At 40.5% G+C, this 26,871-nt stretch overlaps 1 protein-coding gene and 1 long non-coding RNA gene across 3 annotated transcripts in view; both read right to left on the bottom strand.

The window, feature by feature from the left end:
• The window catches only part of efna5b (ephrin-A5b), a 103,825-nt gene that overhangs the window by 33,640 nt on the left and 43,314 nt on the right, over nt 1-26,871 (bottom strand). The gene's annotated exons all lie outside the window — the stretch shown is intronic.
• LOC146506604 (uncharacterized) lies at nt 364-26,253 on the bottom strand. The gene is made up of 2 exons (XR_014877131.1): nt 24,050-26,253; nt 364-23,986 (listed from the first exon to the last, which is right to left on the bottom strand). It is a non-coding gene; the product is annotated as an uncharacterized LOC146506604 (long non-coding RNA).

The following is a 26,871-nucleotide window of genomic DNA, read 5'->3' as shown; positions in this document are numbered from 1 at the left end:
ATATGACCTTTTGTACAGTAAGACAAAAACCTTGTCTATTTGAACTTCATAATTACAGTCCACAATAATTCATGTAGAAAATGCTGCAAGACTTACATAGAGAATTAAGATTGGTCTCATGTTTGCTGTAATGCCACTAAACATTTCTGCAAATGTTATGGGAACAAGAGACTTAGAGACAATGACTTTAGTAATTGCCCTGCTCTGTTTTCTAAACAGATATTTCTGTTATTGATTAAAATTATTTCCCATTGACATTTAAGGAGGGGAAACTATTTCCTGTTTTGTGTAAAAAAAAAAAAAAAACATTAAACAAGCTAGAGAGGGAGTAATGGAGAACAGAGAGGGCTTTTGTTCAGTAGATTTCTTCTGTCTAAAAAGGCTATTGCAGTACATCTGTTCTCCCCCACCTTTCTTTTGACTTTCATCCACCTTTTTATGGCACATTGGAAAAGCAGAATATCAGCCCACTCCAGTAGTTGTTCTATAAGCCCTCCTTACTCTGTTTCTCAGGACAAATGATCAGCAGATAGATGGAGGAGTGGAGTGAGTGGGAAAACTGGCAGAAAGGGCAAAGATGGACAAAAAAGAAAAATCATGGAATCACATTGTGTGATAAGTAGAAGAGATTCAGAGTGGGAGGAAGGAAAAAGAAGAAAGGCACGTATTAAGGTTTGAAAGCTCCAAAAGATAGAGGGAAGGGAGGGATGAAAAGAAAAGGAGATAAATATGTGGACAGATGAAATCAGAATCACGGATTAAAAAAGAAGAATCGTCGAGTGTGTGAGTGTGTGCTGCTTCATGCTTGTTCGACTATATTTTCACCTGTAGGACTGATCATGTACACACACACCCACTGACATCCCCGTATACTGTATATCTATGCACTAAATGCACACAGAGGCTGACCTTCACAGTAGGTTGCCATGGAGCTCTGACCGTATGTTATAATGTCACCACTTTCATAAAACCTGCACCTCTTTTACAGTTCACAAACACTAACAATATACTGTTTGTGTGTGTGTGAGAGAGAGCGGGTACATGCATGGAAAGAGAGTGTGCCAAGCCTTCTGTGATTAGGATAAGTTAGGTATGTAACACTTAAAAACGGAGCTATGGGAAGCCAAATGTGAACTCTTGTGTTTATCTGAGCTATGTAATTGCTTTACTGACAGACTGTAGCTATAGTTGTGCCCGTCTATACATCATTGATGTCATGTGAAAACCTTGTTGATCCCTTCCTTTGGGGATTCCTCATACTTAACGAGAGGACTCTAGCAAATACACATTCACAAGCCGCTACATTAGGTACACCTGTTCAACCTCTCATTAATCTAACTGTCTAATCAGCAAATCACACGGCAGCAACTCAGTGCACTTAGACATGTAGTCACAATCAAGATGACCTAAAGTTCAAACCTACCGTAAGAATGGAAAAGAAACTTGACTTTAAGTGGCTTTGAATGTGATATGGTTGTATGTTAAGTATTTCAGAAACGGGTGATATTCTGGGATTTTCCTGCATGTTCAGGGTTTCAGGGTTATGTTCAGAAATGTCTGAAGGCAGAAAATATCTCGTGAGAGGCAGTTCACTGGGCAAAAATGTGTTGTTGATATCAGAGGTCAGGGGAGAATGGCCAGACTGTTTCAAGCCGATAGGAAGGCAACAGCAGCTCAGATAACCACTCATTATAACTGAGCTATGTAGAATAAACAGCACATCAAAACTTTAAACAGATGCACTACAGCAGTGTAATGCTATTATGTTAATGTGGACCAGAATCTCTGAGGAATGTTTCCAGGACCTTGTTGAATCTACGCCACAAGGAATTAAGGAAGTTGTGAATGTGATAGGAAGTCCAACACGGTACTAGCAACATAACTAATAAATTAATCAGAATGCATAAGTGTTTCATTTTAATTCCAAAAACAGTCAAAACTATACTCATCGAGTTACTAAAAAGCCACATTTACTTTATCCGTGCTCAAAGAAAGCAGCTTGGTTCAAATTTAAATTGTAACCAGAGTATTCAGAAAATAAATGTTCATTTGCTGCCCTATTGACAAGTGGTTAATGAGAAATGGTTGAAGATGAATGTCACGCTACCTGAGGAAATCTATCACACAGTACTTTGTTTCTCGAGTAAAAAGAAATCTCAAACCTACTAGTCACTGATGTAAAAGTTTACAAAATAAATTAGATTTGTACCATGAAATTGTAGCTTTATCTTTAAAGGGATAAACAACTGTATTCCAAGCAAAGATTACAGTCAAAATTATTACGTTTTTAAAGTGCATACTTCATTTGGACGTACCCTGGCATGGTACTACTTTACTCCATTTCCATCAATAGTGATCTTCATCATTTCTTGATTTCAGTCTTGGTACCTCCCAGATAGTTTCATATAATATTACACTGAGCAGACTAGTTCTGATAAAATCACGCTTGAATGTGTTTTGTTCAGCACAAAGCCCCTGATCATGCCAAGTTAAAACTATATGACCAAAGCTTTTTGGGATTTGTGAAAACAATGTTTGCACTCGCACACTTTGCTTTTTAAGTATCTATATCTCTGCCCTCCAGCTTCTGCATACTTGAACTCACTGTAAATACTGCGGTCTATTACATGGAATGGAATTAACTTGTTCACTTAATGAGAGCATATATCAACCATTCATTCATTTTTTACACTAATTACTGTCTTAAGGCAATACAAGAGGTCTGTGAAGTGAAATGTAGTATAACACTGGAATCTTACGATACAAGAATCAGTACCAGGTCTAAACAGTACCCAGCTGTTGCTCAGCAGACAGAGGAAGGTTTGAACTCCGCCAAGGTTTCTGATTCATTTTCCCCCCCAGGGGAGACTCATAATAAAAAGTGTATTATTTCACTGTAATAAAGGATCCTCTGTATAAATACCAGAGCTAACATCTTGTGTTATGTGATGACATGTTTTGTCACATCGTATCATGTTTTGCCCCCAATATCATCTGCATCAGTCTAGACGGTGAACGCCTGTCTGAGTAACAGTGTAGTCTACATAATAAAGCTTCGGCACCAAGTGTTGACACATCAATCAGATAAAAGAAAACAGCAATATTCTCCGATTGCTATCACCCCTGGCGGCTGCCCAAATCAGGTTTGAAAATTTGAATACAGGGTCCGCAAAGGGTTAATCAAACCTTTCATCTCAACAGCGAAAGCCTATCGCAATGATCACAATCAGATTATAAGGAACTGCACAGCGCTACGTTCTCCCCAGACAGATAACTTTCAAGTTCAATTATAACTTTTAAGAACAATCGAAATTCACCAACATTCTAAGTGTTATGGCTCTATTACTGAACCGGAGAGCCGGCAGACAGGAGACGTGGCTGATGTGGCAGCGCATGGTTTAGAGGAGGTAATTTACAGAACATCTGCTGATTGAAAAAGGCAGAATGTTTTAAGAGCAGATGGTTATGGAGAGATGATGGAAGTACTTTATAACCAGCCTCGGCACAAAACAACCACTGCCACGTTTTCTAACAAGGGGCTGTTGTTTCTAGAAATGAGAGGGATTTTTCTTTTTAAACAGCTGGAAAACAAGAATGCATGAATATATTGTATGAGCGTATAAAGTCGACAAAAAGGGTGAAGATTTCTAATATTTCAAAGAGACTTAGGTGCTGTCTTCTCATTGCATGTTGGATTGCTGTTTGACAGATATGTATAAACCCTAAAACAATCTATCTATAGAAATGCTGCCAATTTAATATTACAATTGCTAGGTATTTAAAAAAAAAAAATCCTGCTCAGTAATATTGAGGAGCACATATTTTTTACATTCAAATAAACATTTTAATGTCTAACATTTACTTAGGGTGACATTAACAGAGGCAGAAAGATAACAGTGAGGCTCTGAGCAAAGCTGTAGCTATAACTCCAGGGGCATCAAATGATTTTTGCCAGTGGGGAGCTGACACATGGGCCTCTCCGCTAATTCCTCATGCGCGTTTAAAAGCTATATGGTTCTTTAGCTCCTACATGTCTGTGCATGCATGTGCAGAGTGTAAGTCTGTATCAATGTACCAGTGTGTGTGTGTGTGTGTGTGTGTGTGTGTGTGTGTTCGGTGTGAACAAAGCATTTTGTAGGACCTTCAGGGTCAGACTCCCACGGAGAAGCTGTCAAGGTCCCAGGCAGGGGGTTAAGTGGTGTGTCGGGTACTCGGGCTCTACGTCTTATTGTGGGCAATGCCTGTGTTATATAGGGCACCAAAGGTCACTTTGCAATATAGACGTGACGTTCACACACACAGAAGTGAATGCAAGCATGTACGTGAAATCTGTGTGCACAAATAATTCCCTTAAACTGATCAATTGCATATATCACACACAGATCAATTGCATATTTGGTGTATCTGGCAGAAAACTAGTTTAATCGGAAATAAATGTTTGAATTGCTTTAGTAAAAACTATCTTTATGTCTGGTTGATTAAGTTGCTGTAATGATCACATTTATCACAGTCTTGCTGCACATTCCGGTTTGTCTTTTTTTAGCCGGTTAATATTTCATATCTTAAAGTGACTTCACCATATACTAAGGAAATTAGAAAATATCACTAATGACCTGAATGAACAAAACAAGTGTGTTCCCTCTTTTTGGAAAGAACAGCAACATCCCAGCTTAGCTCTGTTTAAAAGACCAGGAACTTTGTCAGTTTAACAGAGTTTGTGTCGTGTTGAACAAGCTGAGAGATGTTTACTATGCCTTTATTCTGGGCCCAGGCAAACACTGTGCACACAAGCGCACTGCGTATGATTGGCAGGGGTCTTACTGTATGCATGCACACAGTATGTGTGTCTGTGAATTCTTTGGTTATATATGTGGTAATAAAAACTTCTGTTTGCTTTTCAGTTTCAAATTTGGATCAGCTTCACAATAAGGGAAGAACAATCCTTATCCAAACCACTTAGGAGAAAGAAAGAGGAAAAGCAATTAGGTTTTACCTTAATTCATATACAGCCAAAAGCGTTCTATATCCCCAACCGCATAGATGCAGACACACACACTCTTCCCAAATCTGTCTTCTGATAATAGGGATTCTGATTGATTTTTGCCAAACCATATCTAGGTCTTAATTTGTAGTAATTGGGCTACTCAAGTTTCCCCTTTGGAAGAAGACAGAAGGTTTTAGCACTAAAGCAAGGTCTGTAGGTCATGTCTTGGTGGGCACATGCTGCTTTCTTCTTCACACTTGCAGCCACGAGTTCATGAACTTTTGAACCTGCCTCAGAGCTGGAAATTGAAACAATAAAGCTTTTGCGAGGAAAATGAAATTTCAACGCAGTCACAGAATTGGCTGTACTAGGAAATCATTTGTGCCCTTTGTATTGTTTATTTATGCACTCTAGTTGGCGTAGGCAAACACAGAAATGGTCCGCAATATATGGTCCCACAAATAGGCACGCACACACACATACACACACATACACAAAGGGGGGTTTATGGAAGCAAGTGGTGACATGCTGTGGACAGGTTTCGAGAGGTTTAGCGACATGTGTGGTCTAAAGTTAGCGCAGTTGGAGAATGCCTTCCATCTTTGCGTCCATCCATCCCTGAGCGTACCCTCCTCTCCAGCTGTCTCCATCTCATCCCCTGACCTGAGCTGCTGTCAGGGCCTCCTGCTTCAACACAGCATACTGCACACCCACCACATGCTGCGGCTGACTACAGCAAGACCTCATAAAATAAGATTGCTATCAATCAGTATTATAAAGAGGATCCAATTATCATTTAACAATAACCACAAGCAAGACCATATGTTGTACTGCATTTGGTACATATGTTGGATTATTTACAATTAGCATTTTTGTTTTTGTATTCTTTCACATAACTCTCTTCAAACGTACTTTTCAACCTTGTCAAAGTACATTGCGGTATACATTTGCCAGAAATATTCATGCAGATGGTCCAGCACTATCACTTCTGCCTGACCTCCATGTTGTCTGTCTCACTTCACCTGCTGCTCTCTCTCCACGCTCTGACACTAGCGTGTCGAAAGCCTAAACCGTCTGGTATTGATGTACCCATCATGGCACAGCAGGGGCCCCTTCATCACAGGCACACACATGCCTGGCTGAGGTGTCCCAGTTGAGGCATTAGTCAAGTGTGTTTATACTGTATGTGCAAAGAAATGGTCCATATGAAGTCAGCACTGTAGCCTTTGCATGGTTGGCTGAATCCCCTCACAGGTGCTAAAGATCAGTTCGTAGACTAATAATTTCAAATACTAGTCCTTACTAACACCCTCACCTACATATTTTTACCGTTTCTGACGTTACACAACTGTTAACAGATGTAACTGTGTCCCTCTCCTTGTAGCACAACTCAAAAGTCAGGCGTGTTCGTGGAGTGAGATAAAAAGATGAATTCCCATAAATACTGCTGACCTTTTGCTTCTTTTTCCAGAAAGAAACAAAGCATTTGGCAGATATTTTGGGAGTGAGCAGAAGACAGATCAAGATAAAGAAAATGAAAGAAAAGATTCAAGATCCAAGAAAAACTTTACTGCCATCAAGAAAAATGAACAAAATATTTCACAGATTATTAAGGGTGTTAGCAAAGGAAATATGCTGATCATAAAAGAGGGATGATGTCTTAAGGTGCTGGGCAAAAGAAGAAAAGGGAAGGAGATTATCGAGGTATTACAATGAAAATCATATGTTAGTATCTAATTGACCATCTCTGCAGTTCAGCCCATCAGCATGCAGCTTGAGGCGTAGACAGGGGTGGGTTTAATATCGTGTGTGCGTGTGTGTGTGTGAGTGAGAGGTTTCTGTTAAACTACAGTGAGCACTTGCACATTTCATTTAAGCACACTGGGTGACTGGATCAGAGTAGCACCACAAGCAGTGCTTCACAAAATAAGAAAAAATTTAAGGCTGATGTTAAAATCACTGGGTGATATTACAGATGGCATTTCAGATGCATACTGACAGACCCATATGTAACATCCCAGACACTTCCATAAATTAGCAGCCTTGACACAATGAACAGTATTTCCTGAAAAATGGTGGAATGTCTGACGTGGATGCATCATGAATAAACAGCAGAGGAAATGATTGCCTTCAAAAGCTTATTTATCGGGAGGCTGAAGCATGGGTGGAGGGGTGAAAGGGGGCGGTAAGGGGAGTGAAACCTGAATTGAGTGAAAAGGATTGCGTGTAATATTTTCCACATGCTTCCAAGTCACACTTGGCTGGCCTCAAATTAAAGCAGCACACAGGTGGGCACGGCAACACATTTGAATTTCTATACGTGTACACAACCACGCAAGCATGAAAATTAAAAATAAACCGCATACACAGTAATTTTAAAATGTACATATAAGCCAGTGATTGACAGGACTAATAGAAATTGTTTGGATATTCGATTGAACTCTTTAGATTTTAATCATCAACATTCACCCAAAGGGAATATAAAAAAAAGGTGATTGCCAGCCACCAGTAGGCAGTAAGCAGTAAGAGGAAGAAAAAAAAAACATGCTGAAATACACTCAGGGAACGATGTAACGTAGCAGATGTATACTTCTGAAGCTGAGCCTTCTCTTGCATAAAACATCAGGCATTGAGCATCTTAAGTGCTTCTATTGTAATCAGTCCAAAGCCATAACAACTCCCATAAAGGCCTGGCGAGAGTGGCTGAAGGTCCATTTAGGTGTCTACAACAAAGAGCATCACTTGATCAATAGACAACCTCGTTAGGGCAATATGCTGTGGCGGGCAGATTCTAAAGGCACATGGGGATGATGGGAGGCGGATGTGACAAGGGAAAGGGGGTTGATAGGAGACCTTCTCTGTGGTGTTTTAGCAGAAGAGAAACAAAATGAATACGCAGACATGGACCAACACGTATCACACACTGTCCAACAATCACTAACAAAGTGCTTTTTGCTGGAGAAAAAGAAAAACTCTTTTGAGGCCTCTGTTTGTGTTTGCGTTCACTTGTGTGCATGTGTGCGCGTGTGATCGAAAGCCACTAAAAGCTCTTTAGGGGCACCTTAGGGAGCTATCCTTCATGACTTATCAACTAGGCAGACAGGCATAAGTGTGCACACACATACACACAAGGAGGCAAACACTTACATGCACTTATACACACAAAGTGGATCCTTAATGAACCCTTGTCAGGTTTGAAGGCAACAAAGGTTGGGAAGAAAAGAAGAGAGGGAAGAGGGGCAGATGAGTGGAGAGCGGAATAAAAGAAGAATATGGAGGTGAGGGGAAAGAGAGATATGGGAGGGGGTCAGTGGGAGTGGTTCTCCCTGGGCTGCTCGGCCTGGAGATCGATCGCTTATCACTGTCACCTAATCTGTCCATCTCTCCAACCCACACCCTTCTCTCTTCCCTTCTTCCTCCATCTTGCTCCGGTGCAGAAAGGTATAGAGAAAAAGGAGGACAGAAAGAGATATAAGGAGACAGAATGATGGAGTGTGCACCTCTCATGAATAGAATTAGAGAGGAGAAAGAAGGAGATGAAGTAAAAAACAAAGGCAAATGAAGACCAACAGAAAGTAAAGCAGAATGGCAGTAAGCACCAAGTGAAAAAGAAACAGCGGGTAAATGATGGAAGGGATGCCGTGCCTAACAATAACTGCAGCATCTCTTTACAGGGGTGCACACACTTCAGGTATGTGAACAAAACAAAAAGACTAAATAAAAACACTAAAAGCACAACCAGGCATTTGGTTTGAGCTATTTTACAAAGACATTTGTGTGTAACCTTACAAAAAATGAAAGAATCCTACAGGATGTATTGTAGAAAAACTTCCTACAGACCCTTATACCCTTATACAGTTTAGTATCTAGCACTTGGGGAGCGCTCCACTTGTACTGTGTACAGTTCTGCATATCCTCAAAAGTCTGTTTACACACAGATGTTTGCAGAGTTTCATGTTAACCTTTGCAAACTTTGGCAAGTGACAAACTCTACATCAAGCACTGGACACAGTAGCCATGGTTACAACTTCTTACATGCAAGTTATAACCTTCAAAACAGCATGCAGATTTTTTTAATCTGCCTTCTGCCTGAGAATCATTATATGACTTCACAGTATAAAAGCAGTGTAGTGAATAGAAACTCATAAGACACCTACAGAAGAGAGGACAGAAATAACACATACCTTTAGCATCTAAAAGCTGCACATACACCTACAGGGGAGCTATAACTCTGGATCAGACCACAACTTAAATCAACCTGAAAGAAAATCACTGATATTAATCATATATCAAGTTCTGTTTACTATAATTTGGCATTTGTGGAAACAGCAGTGCAGCAGATGAAAAACCCTCACGTGTACTTTTCTCAGCTCCCATCTATTGCACAATTTTTACACACTGCTTCCCTTTCTGTGTCCCTTTCCATCTTCCCTTCCTTCCTTCCCTCCCTGTTATTACCCTGTTCCCATTCCCTGCCTTCTGGCTGTCTTTTGGCAGCACAGGAGGGATGACAGATGAGAGCGAAGAAACAGGAGACAGAGACACGGAGGACAGAAAGAATGGGCTGTTGTTTGATGTTGCACCTTGAACACCTACAGCTATGAAGATTTGCTCTCCCGTGGTCACACTCAAAGGACTATAAACAACGATAATGAAAAAGCTCTTTATGTGATTTTGAATATTTCACAAATACTCATCAGCTTCAGAAAAGTGATATACAGGAAATCCAAGCGAGTGTGCCCGTAACCTCAAGTTATGGGAGAGTGCGTGAGTGAAGACAGAGATGTGAAGTAGCCCTCTGTGTTTCCCACAGGCTCGCTTTGAAACAATAGAGGACAGACGACGGTGTGAGTTAAGGACTAAAGGACATTAACGATGGTGTGAAAATTTCCTCCTAGCTGTAGTGAGGGCTCCATTTAGGGGTGCAATTACCCTGAACACTTAACCCCCATTAGGAGAGAGACTAACTCAGGGATGGAGGCAGGGAGAGAGGAAGACAGTCAAAGAATTGAGAGTAAGTAAAAAGTTCAGCCTGTAGCCTGAAATTCAGAGACTGAAGGGAAAATTTGTACAGACAAAAACACCCAGAAATTGATCATCCAATTAAAAGAAGTCGATAAACTGAATTGCAAAACTATAGAACTTACATTTAGCAAACACACACTTTCCATTCTACCGTGTTTTCTTCAACATGCTACATTAACAAGGACGCTATGCCATGTGCCGAATCCACAACACGTCTCCACTTCAGACACGACTCCTTTCCACTCTGTGGTTTGTTCTGTTAGTACTCTGGCACTCTGGTTTATTCACTTTTCCTCTTGCAGCGAGGATTTGTTTTGTTTTTTAAAATCTCTTTTTAAATCCTCACATTGATCCAATTAAAAAACAACAACAAAAAAACAGAGAATAAACTCTTTTGGTAGCATGATAAGCAGCTAAAGCATTACCCGAATGGCGAGGAAGGAAGTTCTCTCGTATTCCACTGAGTGAAGCTTTAATGGCATGACCACTGATTAAAAGTATTTCTAAAATGGATGGCACAGGGGAGCACAAACAGGATGAAGATGTACAAAGGAAAAATAAACATAGACGACGGAGAGTGTAATGTCTGATGTCGGGAGATTTAAAAGAAAAACAACAAAAGTGTTGTTGCGCGCGTGTGCACAGCGTATGACAATCGCATATGAACGCATGCATGCGTGCAGACAAACAGGAACACAACCACAGCTAAGAGCAAAGCCTTGTGTTCTACTTTAACAGCTCACCACACAAACTAACACATACATTTTTCTTTTGTCCCTCTTACAATGTTCCTCTCTCCTCATAGACCGCCTTTATTCCCGCTCTGCCTTGCCACTCCATCACAGTTTCTGCCTGTCGTTGTATCAGGCTACATGTCCTCCTACTATTCTGCCGCTCTCACGATCTCACGATTATTTTAACCTTAGTGTCCACTAAATTTCTCCTCTTGTTCAAGCAAATGTTAGACTTTGCTGACAGACGTGTCCCTGTTTAATTGCCTTCCCATGATACTGAGCTCATCTTGGATAACCCGGTAATTAACAAACTACATCTGACATTTTCATCACTGGTATTGTATTGTCAGCAGTTGAACTTGCTGCCAGCCAACATTATGTTGAAAATTATGTTGGGTAATATGAAATATCTTCCAGCTTCAGGGGTGGGGGCAGGGAGAAAAAAAATCCTGGATCAAGACATTTGCTTCCTTCTGGAGGTGGTTCCATTTAACATTAAGCGTAACTTAATAACAAAATTCATGCACATGCAGTACACAGAAACTGCAATTACTGGTTCTTTCCATCCATTAAGCCATACAATTTCTTCCGCTTATCTAATTCAGGGTCACGGGATGGCTGCAGGCTATCCCAACTGTCATTAGGTGACAGACAGCGTACACCATGGACAGGTCGCCAGTCCATCACAGGGCTACATTCATTAAAAGTATTTTGATTAAGTACTATATATCCTGAGTATATAGTGCTAATATCATGTGGCAACAGGCCCTTTCAGACCAGAGGAACCTCTTCAGAGTTATTATAACTTTTGGAGGAAGTTCCCTATTTTTTGGCGTGTCCAAACTGCACAAACTAGGAACTATCAAAGTTTTGCAGTGATCTAAACTGAAGCTGTTACGTCAGGGTAGGTACTTTCCAGCACAAGCAAAACCTTTGAGTAATATGTAAGGCAACTGCTCACAACAAAAGCATGCATTGACTGATACAATTCAATTTTGACCTATCAAAGGAAAATATATAAAACGATGCAGCATTTCTTCTCAGTACAGTGAGATAATGCTAAGAGAAAATCATTAAGCTGAATTAAAGTAACAAGATGACCACAATAACTAAATCACAAGTGTTATGGTTTACTAAACATTATCCTTTGTCATATATCAAGATATTCTGGTAATGCAGGCACAATGGATTCATTTGTTAGATTTCTGGAAGGTATTATCAACAGAAACAGGAGCTGCACTGGAGAAAGCCTCTGTCTGAAGATATCAATTCTTTGTATATTAAAAGAAAATAGTTTCTTTTAAACCTCCATTAAATAGCACAAAAGCACAAAATGGGTGTTTTCACAGGGCAGGCTTTCCAACTCTACTTAGTTCAAACCAAAACCCAGTTTAAACAAAATTCTGATCCAGTTTACTGTTGTGGTTGTAGCATAATGTAAAGCTAAGCTTAAAGTGCACAATGACATAATTATAAAGCCTATAAGCTTCACACAAATCAATCTGAACTTGTTTAAAGCAAATTAAACTTGGCACTATTACTATAACATAGGACAAACTGGATTCAAGGGGAAAATAAAATCTAAAGAGCACTTCAAGATAATCCAACTGAAAGCCGAAGCATTTTCTAATCTCGGATGGCTTTATCATGTAATGAGTAATCTGAAAGAGCTCATCACTGTGATATATAACCAAATACCATCTGGTAGGGAGGACCATAGTTAAATGTTGACAGTAATGACAATTTAGATCATCAGCCTTATTAAATAAAGAGCTCATTTGTGCAGACATATGGCCAATCAACTCATTGCCTGGCACTCCATCATGCACGCACGCACGCACACACACACACACAAAGAAAGAAAAGGAAAACAGCAAATGTATACATGCAGGAGGCTGCAATATGCCTTTAGCCAAGTCTTGTTATTGGAACATATTTTACATTTTTGTCGTAGGAATAACAGATGAGACTAAAAGACTAAAAGTTTGTGACACGCTACTTTAAAATAGCTTTTCTTGATCAAACAAAGCAAAAGTAGAAAGATATCATGAATTGGATGAGTGGTTAAGAAGGAAGATGGATAAATTGATTCATTTGAGAGCATTTTTAAAATACTTTTAAGGCATGCTGGAGGTCATTCACAGAAAATCAACAGACAGCTGGTGTTTTGCCCTCCCTGCAAATCTAATAGCTCCTTCTGTGAAGTGGCGTCCTTGGTGTGCAGACTGTTCATGATATTTTCTGACCAGCTAGGTAGCAATTAGTTTAGGACATACAGCCACCAGCTCTCAGTAGCCCATCTTTGTCCAGAAACGGTGCCAACTTTCGAAGAGGGCTTTGTTTTGGGATTTAGTCCACTTTGACAAGACACTCAAACTCCCTTGTGAAAGCTGTTTAGTTCAAAGATTACTGTTACTGCTTGTGCATCTTCATTTCCTGCCTTGCCACCATGTGTGTTTGCAACACTTCTTGCTTTGTTGATTAGTGTGGACACTGCATGAGTCAAAGATCTCCAAGTGGAAAAAGTAATAAATCTTTGAACTCCAAGCAAACTTTCTTTATTCATAGAATATATTTGATAGTAACAGACATAAAATCTGTATGAGTTGTTACATATGTAACCCAGTAGTATTTTACTATCACTGTAGTACGTCAAAGAATGAATGTCAATATCCATTTCATCTTGGATGATGTCTGCCATCTCAGACAGCTGTGCAAAGCTTAAGGCGGGGCGCTGTATGCGCTGGGTGTGGGGCCAGTTTTGTCTTGCCATAACAAATCCCACATGGATCTGTCCTGTTGTAGAAATTGTCGTCAAGTAAGCCACAGCAGCTATGGCAATGGGAATGACTGACGGATCTGAAAAACACACAACTCTCTGTGGCGAGTCTGTGTGGACACAGAAACTGGAACATTAGGTCTTGGAATCTGGAGCTGTTCTAAGTCTTTCATAGAGATTCTCCAGAGTTTTCAATTTTACCGGTTTGATGCTGGCAACGGTCTGTCCCAGCTAAACTGCTCAACAGACCACTTATCATCGCTTGGGAAGGCCGCAGGACACAAATGGCTTCCGCTTCACTAGGAAAATATTCAAATTTGTCGTTCACATAAAAATTGCGTGTGATGAACTCTTGCACTGGTAGTGGAGTCATCTGCTTCCCGAGTAGCTCGCCTGAGGCAGTAAATGACAAATGCTGATAATGGACTGTTGCCCAATACATGAATTGTCATTCGAAACTCTTTCACAGGTTTTTGTAGATTGCTGTTTTCATACCATAAGAACATCAGAAAGTTTCGATGTTCTTCACAGACTTTGAAGAAGTAGAACATCTCTGCACATCTGCTGTAACTGCTATTGGTTCTCTGCAGAAGCGGATCAGAACTCCAAGAAGAGTGTTGTTCAAGTCGGGTCCACTCATAAGTATATCACTGAGGGAAATTCCTTTATGTTTGGCACTTGAATTGAACACTACCCTTATCTGGTCAGGTTTTTGTAGATGGTAAACCCCAAATATTGGTAGATACCACGTTTCCTCACCTTTTTTTAATGGCGGTGCTGGCTCTGCATGTTTTTCATCCAACATTCTTTGCATGAAATCATTTCTGTTTTTTTCTCTAGAGTTTTCCAAAGAGATGAAAGACTTTAAGGCTTAAGGTCGGTTATTGGGAAGGCTGTTTCATAATGACTCAAAATGCAATGGGGCAACCCAAGTGTTGCAACCATCTTTATAGACTTGTTTTTCTAGCCTTTTCAAAAAAAACTTGTCATGGCACTTGACATAGCAGAGATTTTGTCACGTTATGTCCTTTGAAACACCTCACTGGCAAAATCACTTCTCTTACTTTCCAGGTGTTGTGCAGAGCTTTGGAGACTTAGATTTGGTGTGTGACAACCAAGCTTTTCTTTGACTTGCATATTGTTTGGGCATGCACTCAAGATTGAAGCTTGTCCATTTGGTAGAATATTGGTCTTGTATACACTAATGTTAGCTGTCTTTTGCACTTCCTCCAGACACCCTTCTCCCACAATCACCCAACCAAGGTTGAGCACTGAGCATATGGCTCGTTATGGAGACTGTTAGGCTTTTTTCTGATTTTGTGCACACACAGAATGTCTCTCCCAAGGAGGAGCAGGATGTCGGCATTTGGATCAATTTCTGGGATTTTACCTTTGACTGGCTTCAGATGTGGGCAGTAGTGAGTAACTTCTGGTGATGGGATTTCTGTCCTATCATCAGGTATCATATCAGACTCAATAATGGTAGGCAGGGAAAGCTGAGTGGTACCATCAAAATACTCTAAAATGAAGTGGCTGATATTGTAGAGATAGCAAGGAGACGAGCAAAAGCATGTTTTCGATGTATATGGTTCAAGCTGTCCTTCACACTTAAAAATGTCAAAAAGTATGTTTTAGCCGAGGAGTGATTGCTGTGTTTGTCTAGAACAGCATAGATCTTGACTGCTTTTATTGGATGTCCAGCAGGATACACTCTGAGTGTGAGAATCGGATTTACTCTGTGGGCCGTGTCAGGGTATGAAAGGCCTGGAAGCTGACCGCTTGTTTTGGCAGCACAATGTTCTATTAGAACAGGGGTGTCAAACTCATTTTAGTTCAGGGGCCACATGGAGAAAAGTCTATTCTCAAGTGGGCCGGACTGGTAAAATCATTGTATATATAACTTAAAAACAACAACTTCAGATTGTTTTCTTTGTTTTAATACGATCAACATAAAAATAAAGCTAGAGCCTGTGGACAGTATGTTCAAAATAGTGCAGGCACAACATAGCTATTAATCATAAAACATCTCAAGTTATTTGAAAATTCTGAGGACAAAGAACACAGAAACACACAGTGCCAAAGTAATTCACAGAACTGTTTCACAGAACACAGAACTATATCAGGGTGTCACTTCGCAGGCAGCAATGTAGATAAAAATAATGAAATCCTGTTCCCCAAACATAATAACATAATATATTTCTCATAATACATGAAATAGCCTGAAAGCATGTAAGCCTTACTAAAGCCTTACTAACTCAAATTACAACTTGTCTAATCAAGCGAAATACGTGAAAAAATATTTAGTGTCCCTCTTGCTAACTCAATGCTAACATAGCGCTAGCAAACAGTGCGACTACATGTTAGCTTCAAATATAAGGGTCAGAACTATTTCACATCACTTATTCGACATAAACATAAAAAATATACTGATACTTACAGGCATATTTTCCCATGCTCTAGTAGAAACAACTTTGGAACTAGTCTGACTAAACTTAATTTTTACTGTAGAAACTTGGTTAAACAAGCCCATTTCCTCCCCCTAGTGGGGTGATGGAGCTACTGCAGCCAGTAGTAACAGCGCAGCTAATACAATCTTTACTGGATTCCACATAAACATTTCCAATGTGTGAAAGAATTGGCATTTGTGCTCCACATGGTGTATCCAGTGACTCAAGGTGTTGATCTGTGCAAAAACGCTCGTGATCCAGCTCCTGTTTTCAACACTTGCAACTGGCATTCAACTCTGAGTGAACCCACACGTGTACACAGGGGTGAGTGGAAGAAGATGACAGTGGGGAAAGGAGAGAAAGGACAGCGAGGGAGACTATTTTTTTGTCCTTTTCAGCACAACCATCTGCATCATCCATCTAATCTCATGCTTTTCTGCCATCCTATTTATCCTCTGCTCCTCTTTAGCCTCCAGCAGCCTCACAAACGCAATGTGATAATCCATTAGTTTGCTTTGTCTGTGACAAGAGGCAAGTAATACAACACGAGACTCTAGAAAAGCTTTAAACAGTCATTAAGATCAGGCTGAAAACATCAATAGTGTTGTCAAAGATTTCCCCACCAAACCTTCGGAAGTTTAGATGGCAACTCTCACACAATCCCAAATCATGGAGCAAGTAACAGAAAATGTTATGCGTAACTGGTTTAGAATTTGATAAGAAATCTGGCAGTGTTTACAGAGTTTTTTTTAGTTATCTTGCTCTTCTTGCTGATTGACTTTTTATATTTAGTTGACATGCAGTAATAAAGCCTGCTATACTTTGCATTACTATTTATAACTTTGTACAGTAATATAAATCTCCAAAGTTGGCAGTGTAGTCACATTTTTCTAAGAGAAAGTACTCATTTATCTTGATGAAATCAAAAATCAAATTCTGGTGACAGTTGCTGGAATGTTTGCTTTTGTTGAAAGGCCAGAGTCAATTAAATCTAGCCAAGCACAACCGTGAAGTACTGATGGAAGCGATAAATTGAGTTTTTGAGTGTTAAAGGATCTATTACGCTTTCTATATTATTTTTATTCTTGGACTATGCTAGAGTTCACATCACATGATTCACAGTTCAAATTATTATAATTTTTTTTAAACTGGACTTTTGCCCAGCCCCTCTGTTCATCATGTGTCTGACACAAACTGTTTTCTCTTTCAAGCCAATTGGCTGACACTCATGAGCAGAGGGTTTGAACAGCAGGTGGGTGGGGCTGCAGCACTCAAATTCTGAGTCACGTGTCACGTGTATACATGATATTAGGGTATCCTCTCTTGCTGATATCACATATATGTAACAGTAGAAAAATAAACTGTCTGAAACCTGAGCTGAATTTAGGGTATGATTAATGTGAGCATTTATCATTGCAGTAGTATATATGACAGAGCATCCAGTTTAATTTCTTAACTTCTACCTGGGATTTGTTTTTTTCATCATCATTATTATTATTATTATTATTATTATTATTATTATTATTTTGCTATTACTTGTGTATACTTAATAAATATAAATCTTTAAGATTCTAAATGAAGATTTTAGGTTCTTTAACTCAAGCTCAAACATAAATATATTATATAAGATAAACATTATACCTCACATGTGGTCTATTCTGCTACTTATAACACATTGGTTGGACCTGATGGTAAAAGCCAACTTCAACCATAAGATCGGATGACATCAGTGGGGTGCTTTGCTTTAATTTAAGTATAGGTTTTATTTTATCTCACATAGCATACAGTAAAACTATTTTTATGATTTCAGTAATTCTTCTTTCACTGTGTTTTGCATGCTCGCTCCCCATTAGGTGTTTCTCTTGACACCTCTTAAATCTCTAATCTTTATAAACAAGTCACTTCTCTCTTCCCTCCATCTTTCCTATACACATTCTTCTATTATCAATTTTCTCATAACTCTTTCATTTTGTGTTCACACCTCTTTCATCCTCCTTCTCACCTCCCTTCTTTCCAACCTCCCCTTTGCCCTCAGGTGTGGTTTAGATAAGGCTAGCGGAAGGGATTAGTGAAAGCTCTCTGCTATGTTTGCCTTTGGCGCAGAGGACAAAAGGACTGGGACGTTTACACTGCTCCACCATCTCCATTCACCTGGCCGTGTGCGGAAAACAGCCATGCAAGGACGCACACAGACATAAGAACACACACTCACACTCACCTGTGTAATGACTGTGTCACTGTGCCCCAGTTATGAACTGAATCAGCATAATCCCTTCACACTCCATTAAACAAGAAAAGGCAGGGTGTAGTTTCACAAAAGTGCACAAACACACACACACAGCAATACAGTGCTGACACATACCCTCACACTGTGTGGTCTGCAAATTTTAGCTGGTCCCATAGGCTGATATTACTGGTGAGCAAAGTCAGACACAATAGCACGCGCATGCTACAGGTATATTTGTGTGTAGGCACATATCTTCTCAAAAGAATACGAGTTGAGCTACTGAAGACAACACACTGTGCCGTGTTATTACAGTGGGATTGGCCTTATCTGCGCCACAGGGCCTAGCGAAGCTTAGCAGGTGGTTCTCATTATTTTGTTATTAATATTTATCGACATTTATTCAATTGTGTTTTTAATCCCATTTCCTACAGAGATGATTAGTTAGCTGTATTAAAAGTTTTAATGAAAGAAAATTTTGATTGTATAATTGCTTTTGATTGCACACGTGGTCATTTTTATGATGGCACGGTGATTGTCTCTACCTGTCATTCATGTCAGTTGCCCTGCCTATTATTCTATTATTCTATCCTATTAATCTATTGTAGGGTAGAAAGGAGAGTCTGCAAGTCTGCTAAGGATCCCAGTGACATACACTTCATCACAGTTTTTGTGACTGCACAGAGTCATTCGCTGAGAATTTACATTATAATTCACTAACTACACATGTGCTCAGGTGGTGGACTTTAAGCGGATGTCAAAGAAACGTAACAGGAATGATTATTCGTCAATCGGGTCTCCAGCTGTCCATGTCCGCAACAGAATATAATCTAGGCTTAACACATACAGACAGACATTCACAGCTACAGTTAATTTAGAATCACCAGTTAGAAACTCCATGCATGTCTTTGGACTGTGGTAGGAAGCTGGAGTACCCACAGAAAACCCATGCAGACACAAGGAGAACATGGAAAGTCCACACAGAAATGGCCCAAACTGGATTTCTTAGCCTGAGTTGACAGTGCTAACCATCACATCACTGTGTTGCTTACTTTTTATTAACATGTTAAAAAAAAAAAGTACCGATTTTTTAAGTACCGATTTGGTAATGACGCAGTATGCACTATAACGCACACACTATGTGTACACAGTTTATGTGGCACAGGTGGAACTGTATATGTGCAGCTCTTACGTCTCTATTCTGTGGCAAATGACAGGACAGAATAAAAGCTAGCATAGGCCATAGCGGCAGGACAGGACTGAATCACAGGTAACCTTGTTCACGCGATGAATCATTTCATCTACAGTAATAAATAGAAAAATTATATCTATATTAATTCTTACATTACCCGAGTTTTAATAACAAAACGTTGTATTTCCTTCTAGTTCATTTTTGACGTTTGGTTTTCTTTTAAAGTTGTTTAAACAAGTAAAAACAGTCACCATGAACATTAGTCTAAAACACTAGCATACATTAGCAAACCTAATGATCGATGCAAATGTCTGAAGGCAGGGGGTCAACTTAGAGTCAGTGGACTGCTGGGTTTGCAGTACCCTGGCAAAAACCCTGCTGATTGCATCCTTTTCATGACAACAACTGAAGAGAGGAGATGAGGAGTGCAGCGGACAGATGAGATACAAGAAGAGCTACTAGAGAGGTGAAGAAGAGGAGCATATCAGATAAACTGATAAGACAGAGCATTAACATAGTTTGTCTCTCTTCCAAAGGTGCCGTCGTCACAGAGTAAAATCAGATGCTATCGGGCCAGGCTTGCTTAACAGCTTTTCAAAAGTTTAACAAAGTATCATCGGCACGCAACACGACACATGTTTTAGCAACATCAAAGCTCAGATTTTCTTAGGAATTTTCTCCTGCAGCCAAGAAAGAAAGAAAAAAGTCTGAATGCACTCATTTTGTTTGCTTGATTTGATTTCATGTTGTGAAAAAGAGCCTGTGCATCCGACTGAAACCTTTTGATAGAGACCAGTTTCACATCTTACATTCTTTTTCCTGTGAATAAACTTGAAAACGGTGCAATTATCAGGTTAAAATCCAAATATTTATAGCTCTGTTAAGCTCCCAATATCTTAAGCACATGCACAATCTGCAATCAGAGAATGAGAACACTCTTTGAGAAGCACAAGTACTTAAATGTTCACAGACACCTGAAGCCATAGCTCTTTCATTTCGCAGGTCAACAATGCTTGATCATCCTGTTTGTTCTTTTTTTGTCCTTCATTATGATCAGTCATTCCTTTTCTCCTCCCACATGTATCCAAAAAACTAGTACAGTCTGATTTTGTAGTGCATGGTACTGATGACTAATCCTTTACCAGTGACTACAGAAAAAACATCTATAATACCAAGCCGGGTGAATGTTTAGGCTAATCCATATAATGGTGCTACCCAAATTTTACAATGTTGCCAATCCCTTTATTTATCCATCAGGGATCTGCTCATCTAAGTGTTGAAAACTGGATGAGTCTGATACACAGTCCAATGGGCAATGAGCCACTGTGGACAGACAGAACAATCAGTGAAATATGTACACAACAAGACCAGAGCAACTAGCATATTTACACATACAGGCACACAAATACACAAGCCACAAGAAATCGTATACATGAAACAGACTGATCCAGTGAGTGGGCAGAAAAAAAAAATTGAGTTAGTGAGAGAAAAAGGAAGACGGTGAAAAAGAAAATAGTCAAGGGAGGAGGACGAATATGTGCAGGGTTTTGTGTGTATGCGGGAAAGGGGGAAAGAGACCTTGTATTTCTGTTTGCTATCGGGTGAGTGTGTGTTGTTTTTCTAGCACCCACCTATCAGTCAGGGCCTGCAGGCGGGGAGTAGAGCAGTGTGGGTAGGAGAGGTGTCAGCTAATCTGCCATGATTGATGTGCGATCCAAAACTGATGAAACTTTACTATACACCTCGAAGGCACACACACACATCTATATGTACCCATGTCCACATGCACATGCATGCCACCTCACACTGTTTCTGAGGACGCCTGCTGCACATGATTGCAGAGAATCACACATGTTCGCTGGGCTCCTGTGATCATCCTATACAGCCTGAGAGCCTTAGCTGAGGTTTCACTGAGATGCGCTTTCCATTTCACCTAATTGGCCATGAAAAATGGATGACAGACATAAACAGTGACTGTCATTATGTCATTAAGCGTGTGCAGGACCAGCGTGTGTGAGCAAGGTGTGAAAAGAGTTTGAGCACGTTTGCGTTATATCTGGAGATTGGCATGCGTAAACTAAAAGTACTCTATTTGTTTTTAAGCCTAATTGCCGAAATAACAGTATACTTTCAAAGAGGGCCCAGATGTGGTGAGCTGGCTGGTACAGAACACCCACACTGAACTGACAGTAAAGCGACACAGAAATAAACACAGAAGGAAAAAGAGAAAAAAAAACATTTTTTCATGTCAGTAACATTTTAAATAATATCTAAAAAATAAGAAATAAAATATCCTTATAATCACATTCTCCGTTAGTTTTCTACAGTCTCATTGTTACTCAAATGATATATGAGATGTAACTTCATACCAAATATTTCTTGGTATTCTTTGCCTGCATTTAACAGCTTAGTTTTCAATCACCTAATGTTTATTAAAGATAAATCTCATCCCAAAATATGCTAAAGGGACCACACTTTAAGCTTAAAGTGGAGTTTGAACAAGTGAACAAATATCTAAATATAAGCCTTTAACTGTTTACATTCTGACTCATACCTTACTTTGAAAAGTTAGTTTTTCTTATTAATTCTTCTCTTCCCTGGAGGCTTTGAGTCACAACCACACTGTGTGCCGTTTTGCGGTCGACCGCTGTGGTGCACAGATATTGACTCCCCTAATCAAGCAAAGTTTATACAGTGGTGTGTTGGATGTAGGCGTTGCCATATGAACAAAATCTGTTTAGGTCATTTCACTTCTTTAAAGATCTGCTCCAATGGAAATCTGACAGTAACTTATTTGTTAGTAGATCGACTCAAAGCGAAGGAGACAAAAGGTGCAGAAGTACATGTATGCTATTTTCAATCCTGAAGAGTTTTTTAGGGTTATGTCAACAAGGAAAGGAAAACAAAAAGAAAAGCAGCTTGTCAAAAAGGACACACTTTAAAGCACAACTCAAATGTGAAGTTTTCCCTTTTTTTCATTGCGTCTTTGTTGTTTTTGCTGTCGGCAACAGAATTGATGTTTCATTAATGCTGTAACTGGCGACGATGGGTTCTTTGCACATCATCAGGGGGGTTTATTTCCAGCAAGCAGTCATTTCTTTGTATCGCACAAAGGAGTAACTTTCTATGTCTTCTATGTGGCATTATTGAACATCCACTAATTAAATGTTGCTGGATGTGTAGCCTTCTCTGTGTGAGTATTAAATAAATTGAATAATGTTTGTCACATATGGGCGAACTTCCTGCTGTCAGTAGAAATTGCTATCACTATAAGTTAATGTGTTAAGGCCTGAACTGTTTTCAGCTAGAAGACATTCGGTGCAAATCTGGCAAATTGAAATCATTGCATTCTGTATAATGGCAAAACATCACCATGGTACCAGCATCCAGTCTATTCACAATTGTTAATTTTGCATGACAAAAGTCGTTGGATGACAGAGACGATTTCTAAGCTACGCTGTTCAAATTTGGAAAAGGCTGCAAATGGCAAAATTCTAAGTGGTTAATTTTTTTTCCTATTTGTTTATTTTTTGCACTTGGTATTTTCACCTTGAAATTTTTTCTTCAAAGCTTCAAAGCTTCCAAAGGAAACGGGGGCATAACCGCACACTGGAACAGTACTCGTTCTCCTTCTTCCTGCGTTGCAATTACAATTGAAATGACAAGCACACACAAAACAAGGAGCCAAATGCAAAGTCCTGAAAATTTCAAAAGCCTTCCAAACAAATCTTTAGTAAGACCCCAGAGCGAAGGGGCCCGGGTTAGGATTAGAATCAGAATCAGTATTAAGGGACATTGACATTCTGGAGGTGGCGTACTGATGGGAAACTTTGGCAGGCTTGTTTGGCTGTGGCTGGAATTCCTGATGAGTCGATGTTTATCTTATCTGGGAGAGATAGCAATTTTTAAAGTGTTTTACATCAATTCAACTAATTCAAACAGGACGTGGATAAACAGGAGTGCTGCATCCAATCAGGCAGGATATGCTGCCATGCATAACCCTACACACGCAAAGGCACTCGCACGCACGCAACCCAATGCCCGTAATAGTCAATGCTTATAAACTGTGTTCCCAATCCTGAGATGCAGTCAGAACAATAAGGGTGAGCCTGCTGCAGGACAGGAATGAGAAGAAAGTGTCCATGGTCAACGTTACATAACCCTCTTCTTCACTTTATTTCCATTAATGGCTCCTTTAAACTGAATCTGGATCAGAATTGCTGAATATGAAAATTTTGATTGGCTACTTATGAACTGACATATACCCCAATTTGCCCCGCTTTGTTGTACATGTTTAATACCTAGTTTGTGGATGTTAACAACTGCCCACCGTTTATCTGAATAAACATGCTTCTTAAAATACTTATCGTGTATTCTGGGAATAGCAGTCTTTACCTACCAAGCTGCTCATTATTATGTGTCTAAGGAAGCTTTAATCAAAGGTCCAACACCTGATTGGTTCTTGCTGGCTTCCTTCCTGCTCTCCACCAGCATTCTTTACTGGTCCAACAAAAGTAATTACCAGAGACCTCTACCTCACCCTAGGGACAAAGAGGGGAGCATATGCTGTCAGGCTCACACATGGACACATACCCATCGCCCTACACACACACACACACACACACACACACACACACACACACACACACACTACACACACACACACACACACACACACACACACACACAGAGTAAGACTTACCAATATGTATCACAATCTTTTGCTCCCTGGCTACTGAATGACAGTTTAGCTAATTAGAATCTGATTTACTCATTTAATGAAAAAGGGAATAATTAGATAGTTAAATAGCAGCCAGGAGAAATTTGCTGGGTATCTGTTTAGAATCAGTGTGTGTGTGTGTGTGTGTGTGTGTCTGACCAGAGGGGAATTGAGTTTTGAAATGGGATGCCTGACTGCACCACCCAGCTAACTGTTTTCTAAATGAAATTAGTGTTCATTAGATACACATATGTAAACGCTCACACTTATAAGCACGCTGTCCCTCATAAAAGGACACACACTCTATCACACACACATACACAGGCAGTATGTGCACACATGAAAGGAGCAGACAAAAGGTGGCTGTGCGCCGTCTCTTCTGTATCACACTGGCAACAAATCTAGTCCTCCATTTTCCATTTCTTATTACCGAGTGTCTTTCTCTTCACACTGGTGTGTATTTCAATCGTGACTGGACATAGACTAATTTGATTAGGCTTTGGGAATTCATTCTCTATTGCTGCAACTCTTGTTAGAGATGACACTTCACAAGCTTTACACCATTTAAGCTGGCTGCCTCATGAATTGACAAAAAAAAAAAAAAAAAAAAAAAATCTTGCCTTTGACATACTCCTTTGTTTCTGTGATCACAAGTGAGGATTGCCTATAGAATTTGGGTCCCCGTCTCATTTCTTAGGAAAAGATGATGGCTATTGTCTTACATTGATGGGGGGATTAGGCTGGTGTGAATAGTATACTATATAAGATGGCATAGCATTGTCACTCAGTGCTGTGTTCAGTTTTTTCTCGGGGGCAAACATCTGTCCCTCAAGTTTTTCCACTTTGTTGTACATTCCCTCACGTCAGTTCTGACAGTTTCAGCAATCGCCCTCCAGGAATTTTCTGATTTGTGAGTCCCTAACATTAATGCTGTGATTATTTTTCCTTACATTGAGATGAGGACTGTTATTTTCTTGCAGATAAACTCAAAAACTGCTGTTAAAAAGTAACTGGAAATACATAGGGAATCAACAGTACCGAACAAGCCAATTACAATAGTTGTGGACTGTGTTTGTGGTTACGACCTAGCTACTGTGCAAATTTACCTGGTGACACTTAAATGAAGCTTAAAGACTAGTGTGAATTTTTATTTATTTATTTATTTATTTTGCCTGTCCTATTTGGTTCTTTAGCTGTCACAATTGTTGTCTGAAGACCAACAAGGATACCCAACCCAATACCCAGCCAAATAGATCATCACGGCCTTGCCGTATTGCTCTATTTGATCTACCTTTGTTGTTATTATTTCTTTTATTTTCAGTTGTTACAGACGGCACAGACATGACTGAGGGATAGGAAAGGGAGAAAGAAAGATGAAGGAAAAGAAAAACAGAAGGGAAGAGGGACAGTGAGAAAGGGCACTTAAAAAGAGAAAGAAGAGAAAAAAAATCTCCTGGATCACCTGTTGAGAGAAAAAGGAGAGAAAACAAGCAAAAAAAGAGCAACATACTAAATACAATACCATCATGTTAATCTAGCTAAGTGTAAACAGCAGTAAATACTAAATATTGAATGTTATTGTGTAGCAAGCAGGACCGACAGCGCACAATGTGCTTGGAAATAGAAGCCAATAAAGGTGTAGTTTATGTCTATGAACAGTGAACACCCGTGTGCACACCTGTGTGGATCAGTGCGCTTGTATTCAAAAGGTTTCCCCATGTAATGATCTGCTAGAGGATGTAGAGAGCCATAGCCCCGTCCCCCAGGGCATGAAGCAGGCATGGAGGAGATCCAGGCTCCAGACATCCAGAGGCCCCAGAGTGTGAGAGCCCAAGGAGGACCACCGAAGGGGCATCCGTGCCACCCTCCTGGGAAGAGCTGAGGACAGCCCCAGATCAGGGGTCACCCAGTAGCCACGGAGCAGAAGCCAGAGGGGGCTGCAGTGGCGTGCCCGCCGGCTCTGCCAGCAGCCAGCTGTGCCAGAGTGAACCGAGCCGCAGGCCCAGAGGCCGGAGGCCCGGGGGCCCCCTTTGCCCCGGAAGAGGCCTGACCGGGCAACAGGCACCAGGCCCCGCCAAGTAGTCACCGGGAGTGAGCTGGTACATACCTGAGCGCCCAGCCCCGGACACCAAGAACCACCAACGCACCAACCCACCAGGGGACATCAGTTACCAGCAGGGAGTGTGGTGAGGGGAGATAGGCCTTTGGAGGGCCTGGGAGTTCCCAGAGAGGTGGAGTGTAAGACCCGACCTGACATATAAACACTGACAAAAAGGCACACACAGACACAAACATGCATTCCCACCGTCATGCACACATACAAATACTCAGCACTCACACAACGTAGGGATAGACATACATGGACACTGTACACACAATCACACTCCCCAAACAAACTCTATACCCCACGTCCAGGTACCCTCGCCCCTGGAGGGGGAAACGGCACCTACACCCAGGAGATGTTACCCTCCCTGGGGCCAGCTCCCCCACTGACCCCAGTAGGCACCCCTGTCCACCCACCAAGCCAAGGGAGCCCAGGCCCATCCAGATCGGGGCCTACGGCAGCAGGACCGCCCAGCCCCACAGGACCTGAGGCAGCCCACCCGACCCCACCGCAGAGGAAACTGTACCCACCCTAACATTCAATCATCTCCCAGACTGCACAAGACAGTAGACACCCAGGTTAAGTTTATTCTCCACCTCTCCTATGACTCTCCCCCACCTGCAGAGTGGACTCCTGCAAGGATGGAACAAACTCCCTGTCAG

Source organism: Neolamprologus multifasciatus, chromosome 12 (genome assembly GCF_963576455.1).
Source record: "Neolamprologus multifasciatus chromosome 12, fNeoMul1.2, whole genome shotgun sequence".
NCBI lineage: Eukaryota > Metazoa > Chordata > Actinopteri > Cichliformes > Cichlidae > Neolamprologus > Neolamprologus multifasciatus.
The sequence above is the reverse complement of the archived record's forward strand: the minus strand, read 5'-3'. Positions and strand labels throughout refer to the sequence as shown.